The following is a 7,144-nucleotide window of genomic DNA, read 5'->3' on the forward strand; positions in this document are numbered from 1 at the left end:
TTTGCCAATTTGCTGCGTTTGCAGAAATCTGATATGGTTGCTTCTTTGCCGCCTCTTGAAGCACCTGTCAAACATGTTTGTGAAGGCTGTATTTTGGGTAAGATGCAACGTTCTAAGTTTCCAAAGGATGGTTCAGTTCAGGCCACATGCAGGTTGCAGCTTGTGCATAGTGATGTTTGTGGGCCCATGCAAACTCCGTTCTTGGGCAATTACCTTTACTTCGTGACTTCCATTGATGATTACTCCAGGCATGCATGGGTATTTCCGCTTAAAGCGAAGTCTGAAGTTTTTATGTGCTTCAAACAATTTCTGCTATGGCTGAAAATGTCTCGAAATGTACTATGGGCACCCTCCGTTCCGATCGAGGGGGGGAATATATGTCTCATGAATTTAATGCATTTCTGGCTAGTCGTGGGATAAAACACCAATGTACAGTCCTTATACACCTCAGGAAAATGGTGTTGCTGAGAGGAAAAACAGGTCACTGACGGAAATGGCACGATGTATGGTCAAAAGTCAAGCTTTGCCGCATTCTTTTTGGCTTGAGACCATCATGTGTGCCACTTATGTACTTAACAGGTGTCCTACAAAAGCTTTGCAGTCTATTACTCCATATGAAGCATGGCATGATAGAAAGCATTCTATTGAGCACATGCATGTTTTTGGTTGTTTGTTTGGCATATGCTTTGGTGCCACAAACACAGCGCAGAAAATTGGATGATAAGGCTGTCAAATGTATTTTTGTTGGTTATAGTGCTGAAAGAAAAGGTTACAGGTTATATCATCCGCAAACAAAGCGTATTCTGGTTTCACGGGATGTAGTGTTTGTGGAAGATTTTGTTCAGCCCCTAGAGACAGTAATGTAAGCTCACAGGACATTTATGACACTTTGTTGCCTCTTTTCAGTGGTGGAAATACGAATGTAATTTCCAATGAGGCAAATGTACAGCCTATGGGGGTTTCTGAAAATGTTTTAGATCAGTCTATTACTGATGTAGATGTACTTGATGAGGAAAGGGCTAAAAATGAGTAGGCTAGAGGTATGCCAAAATGGCTGGTGCACACTTTGCGTGAGAGTAAATTGGATGCACCTTTGTCTAGTCGTACTCGTTCAAGCTCTCGCCATGCATCTTATGCATCAAATTGTTATGCTTTGGCTATGTCTAGCTTACATGATGTTGAGGAGCCTCTGTCTTTTGATGAAGCACAGAATTCAAAAAATTGGATGGCTGCCATGCAATCAAAATATGATGCACTTATAAAAAATGACGCATGGATTTTATGTGATTTGCCTGCTGGCAAAAAGGCCATTGGTACAAAGTGGGTTTACAAGTTGACACGCAAGCCGGATGGTGAGATCGATCGCCATAAGGCTTGACTTGTTGCAAAGGGTTATGCACAGTAAAAAGGCATAGATTATGAAGAGACTTTTGCTCCCACTTGTCGTATGACTATTGTGCGTTTTCTACGTGCATTGGCAGCTCATTTTGACTAGGATGTACATCAATCAGACATTGTTACTACTTTCTTGAATGGTGACATATTTGAGGAAGTTTATGTAACGCAGCCTCGCGGTTTTGTCATAAAAGGACAAGAGGACAAAATGTGTAGATGTAAGAAGGCTTTGTATGGGTTGAAGCAATCTCCTCGTGCTTGGTATGAGAAAGCTGACACTCATTTGGTTAAACGAGGCTTTCGTAATAGTCCAACAGAAAGCACATTGTATGTAAAGCGTGAGGGTGATATACTTCTCATTGTGGTTCTTTATGTCGACGATTTGCTGATCACTCGACCAAATGAGAGACATATTGCTGAATTTAAGGCTGATTTGAATCCTACTTTCAAGATGAAAGATTTGGAGCTGTTGCATCATTACTTGGGTATACAGTTTAAGCAGTGTGATGGTGGTATTGCCTTGTGTCAGAAAAGTTACATAGAGACATTACTATGTAAGTTTGGACTTGAGGACTGCAAACCTATTGCCACTCCCATGGAAACAGGTTTGAAATTGAGTCTACATGATGCTGGAGATCCTGCTGATGTCACTCTTTACCAAACTGCTGTTGGCTGCCTCATTTATGTATGCAACACGAGGCCAGATATTCAGTTTGCAGTCTCACAGGTCAGCAGCTTTATGCTAGCCTAGGGTCTAAGCATTGGAAGGCTGTCAAGAGGATTTTCTTCTACCTTAGTGGCACTTTACATCTTGGCTTGTTTTATCCCAAGGGGGGATCATTGCCGCCAAACTTACATGCTTTTTCAGACTCAGATTGGCTGGTTGTTTTGAGACGCGAGCATCCACAAGTGGTTTTTGTTTCATGCTTGGCAGTTCATGTATATCATGATTGTGCAAGAAGCAACCTATTGTGGCCACTTCGAGGTGTGAAGCTGAGTACAGGGCTGTCTTCACAGCTACGGTTGAGTGTGTATGGCTCAGACGCCGTATGGCTGATTTGGGTGTTGGACAAGACACTGCCAACACTATCTACCCTCACAGTCAGAGCGCATTGGCAGTTGCGAGGAACACAGTTTTTCATGCTCGCACAAAGCACATTGAGGTGCATTACCACTATGTCACGGAGAGGCTCTCGGTAGGAGAGATTAGCTTGACCAACACAGGACAACCTTGCAGATCTTTTCACAAAGGCATTGTCTCATGAGAAGCTTGAAGCTTTCCACAAAGCTTTGGGCTTACTCCCCTTTATGGACTGATCGTGTCCTCAGGGCATGGCACTTCCCTTTACTCATGTGCCAGCTCTCGTTCACCGCATCACTCCAGGGGGGATTTGTTACCATATACATGTGATAGTGATGTGTGTGAACACACTAGGACCGTCGGGGCATTTTTTCCCTTTTTAGGAAGTTTTGCCCCCGAGCATTATATATACGCCCATCACTCTAGGGCTATCTATCTTTCCATTGCATACTCAGTAACACACTCTCTATTGTGTGCCTTGAGCTTCCTTCGTCTTCTCAAAGCTGTGTGCGTTTCTCTGCAACCCTGATTCCAACAAGATTTGGGGTTGTTGCATCATTACTTGGGTATGCAATTTAAGTAGTGTGGTGGTATTGCCTTGTGTCAGAAAAGTTAGAGACATTGCTATGTAAGTTTGGACTTGAGGATTGCAGACCTATTGCCACTCCCATGGAAACAGGTTTGAAATTGAGTCTTCATGATGCTGGTGATCCTGCAAATCTCACTCTTTACCAAACTGATGTTGGATGCCTCATTTATGTATGCAACACGAGGCCGAGTATTCAGTTTGCAATCTCACAAGTCATCAAATTTATGCATAGCCCAGGGTCTAAGCATTGGCAGGCTGTCGAGAGGATTTTCTTCTACTTGAGTGGCACTTTACATCTTGGCTTGTTTTATCCCAAGGGGGGATCATTGCCGCCATACTTACATGCTTTTTCGGACTCGGATTGGGCTGGTTGTTTTGACACGTGAGTGTCCACAAGTGGTTTTTGTGTCATGCTTGGCAATTCATGTATATCATGGTTGAGAAAGAAGCAACCTACTATGGCCACTTCTAGTTGTGAGGCTAAGTACAGGGCAATCTTCACAGCTACGGTTGAGTGTGTATGGCTCATACGCCTTATGGTTGATTTGGGTGATGGAAAGGACACTGCCAACACTATCTACACTGACAGTCAGAGCGCATTGGCAGTTGTGAGGAACCCAATTTTTCATGCTCGCACAAAGCATATTGAGGTGCATTACCACTATGTCAGGGAGAGGCTGTCAACATGAGAGGTCAGCTTGGCTCATGTGCCAACAAAGTACAACCTTGCAGACCTTTTCACAAAGGCATTGTCTCATGAGAAGTTTGAAGATTTCCGCAAAGATTTGGGCTTAGTCCCCTTTGTGGACCGATCATGTCCTCAGGGCATGGCACTTCCCTTTACTCTATGTGCCATCTCTTGTTCACCACATCACTCCCAGGGGGAATTTGTTACCATATACATGTGGTAGTGATATGTGTGAACACACTTAGGACCGTTGGGGCATTTTCACCCTCATTAGGAGGTTTTTCCTCCCGTGCATTGTATATGCTCCTGTCATTCTAGGCTATCCATATTTTCCATTGCATACTAAGTAATACACTCTCCATGGTGTGCCTTGAGCTTTCTTCGTCTTCTCCAAGTTGTGTGTGTTTTCCTACAACCCTAATTCCAACACGATCTAATCTTGTGGTATAAAATTAATTGATTCTCTGACTTGTATTTGTCTTATGGTAGAACCTCTCTTGTTGTGCATACTATCGACGGAATATTGTGAAACATCCACTCTTCCTACTCTACACTTGTAGTGTACCCCTGGTACAATGTGATATATATGTCTTCTTGTGTCATGGATGTAAACCCATTGTTATAGTTGTCGCTGAACCTAAAGACAGGCATTTCTCCATCATCCTTCCTGAAGATATATATGATTTTGCTATCGTGACGGTTATCAATATTGCATTTTCACCCATATTTCATTTGAGTCCACATTTTTCCAATGGTAGACTCCCAAGATAACATTATCGGTTTTCAAACATCTCATGATCCCACATTTGACTAGCTTATAGTCTAACAGTCCAATGGAAGGTGGTCCTTCCATGCTATCCTCACTTGGGGTCTGAGTTTCACCAAACTCATACCATTTTTCTATAGTGTTTGAATTTTTAACTAGCACATGCATTGTTCCTTTATAATCCATGTAGGATCCTCCTTGTTTTATTATTGTGAACTTCTTGTTCGAACTCTTTCTTGTGATTATCTATCCTTACACGAGAGAACGAGAGAGAGAGAGAGAGAGAGAGAGAGAGAGAGAGAGAGAGAGAGAGAGAGAGAGAGAGAGAGAGAGAGGGAGGGAGGAAGGAATATGGATTAGAGAGTGAGAAGGAAAGAGAGAGGGTCGGAGGAGAAGAAGGGAGTGGGAGAAGAGGAGGACCTTGAGGAAGGGAGGGTGGTTGGAGGAGGAGATGGAGGAAGTGAGGGCGGCTAGAAGAGGAGATGGAGGGAGGAGGTGGAGAAGATGGAGGATGTTGGAGGAGGAGGAGCAAGGGAAGAGGATGAAGCGCATGGGCCATGAGAGGAGAAAGGGAAGGTAGGGAGGGCAACCCAAAAAGAAAAGCTCGCTTTGTTGATATTTCTTGAAGACCTAACTTGGTAGTTGATGTCCAGTCACTCCTTGTGTCAAATCCCGCCTCTCACTCAACGTAGATCTCGCAACTTGTCTCCTAAATCTATCACATCATTACTGTAAGCATCCAACGTTGTGTGCTTCATATTGTATTGGCTAGCATGCAAGTTTTTGTTGATCAATCTCTTCAGAAACAGCGATACTAGTCTGTCTTGGCCAAGTAATTCTCTCATAAGACATCATGCAACATATTGTTCAAAGTTGCTAGTACAATGTCTCTTCTTCTTTTTTTACTGTTGTAAATTTGAGCAAGTATCCTATGTTTGATCCTTGTTCTCGAGAATGCTATCATAAATCTACTAGCTAACGTGGATAGGTCAGTGGTTGTCCCATTCTAAATGTTTTGAAACCACGTTAAAGATTTCTCTTTAAATGTTAATTTAAATCCCTCATACTATGTATGGTAGTCATAGACTTTCTCAGGTCTAAGAAATTGTCTAAGTATAGCCAAGTGCTATGAGGATCTCCACTTCCATCGTACTTCTTCATCCATTTTGGGAAATCTATAGGCCTCATCTTCCTTTGATGTACCGGTCCTGTTCTTCTTGTTAATTGGTGCCATAGGTATAAGATTATTGAATGAGACAACTGTTTGGTGCGATTCATTGAACATGTGTGTGGTTTTGATATTATCATTTGTATTTGCATCAGGTGTTTCTTGGGTTCCTCTATTGACCCAATCTTGTGGTGCCAAATCATCTAACTCTTAAACTTGTGTTATCAGCTTAAGGTGGAACCTCTCTTGTTGCACATACTGTCAATTGAAGGTTGTGCAGCATCTACTCTTCCTACTATAGGCTTGTAGTGTTTCACTGAGAATCCTTGATGCAATGTGGTAATTATGTCTTCCTGCATCATGGATGTAAACCCATTGTATTTCTCTCAAAACCTAAAGACGAGCATAGCTTAATCATCCAAGATGTATCTAATCTTGATATTCATGAGGGTTTTCGGTCTTGCGTTTTTCAGCCATGACATTTCTTTAGAGTCCACATTTTCCTAGTAATAAACTCCTAAGCTTACATTTCAATCTTCAAGCGTCTCATAATTCCAAAGTTCACTAGCTTATAGTCTAGCATGCCTATGGAAGGTGGTCCTTCCATGATATCCTCACTAACAACTTGAGTTTCAGCTTTATTTTCCCATTTTTCCACAGTATATTCGTTTTCCACTACCAGATACATTGTTCCCCTAGAATCCATGCAGGATCCTCCTTGTTTATTGATTCGAACTTCCTATTCACACTCTATCTCATGGTCATCTATCCTTACATAGGGTTTATCTTCTACATCTAGGTAGATACATGCTCCATGATCATTTAACTTCAAAAATTCAAGATATAATGATATTTTAGGGATGGCTTCCAACCCTCAACCAAAGTTGTTCTCAAAGACATGAAGACGTTTCTGACCGGTATCGGAGTAGGCACTGAATAGTAGGCAATCTATCTCCCTCGTTCATACTCTCTTTTGTTGATGCTCTACTAAACTTTTCAATCAATTGTACCGAGATTTCTTCACACTCTATTACCATATGATTAATAAGATTAACCAACCACAAACTCCAAGTTCACACTACTATGTTGTGTCCCTTATGAATGGGCCGGACAAGTAGGTGTATGATATAGAGGTTAAGAATCTCCTAATGGAAATTCGAGAATATCTCATGCGCTTTGATTCCCAAGTTATGAACATGAGTTGTGCAAATGTAATCCTTAGGAAAACATGGCTGCATAGTTTAGGTGCATTAGCCTTCACTTATTTACCAATGGAAGATATGTGTATTGTTACTAGGAGAACAAGATGTACCTTATTCTTTGTTGATATGTTCCACATAACTTTGAAAGTTGTACAGCAACAATGAATTAAAAGCATTCTTTTTGTGCTACTCATTGCCTCATGCTTTTTGAAAATTTCCTTTGAGATTTAATGACAATGTGTCTATCAATGAAAG

The sequence above is a fragment of the Adiantum capillus-veneris genome, chromosome 26 (genome assembly GCF_014529385.1).
Source record: "Adiantum capillus-veneris isolate H3 chromosome 26, ASM1452938v2, whole genome shotgun sequence".
Classification (NCBI taxonomy): Eukaryota; Viridiplantae; Streptophyta; class Polypodiopsida; order Polypodiales; family Pteridaceae; genus Adiantum; species Adiantum capillus-veneris.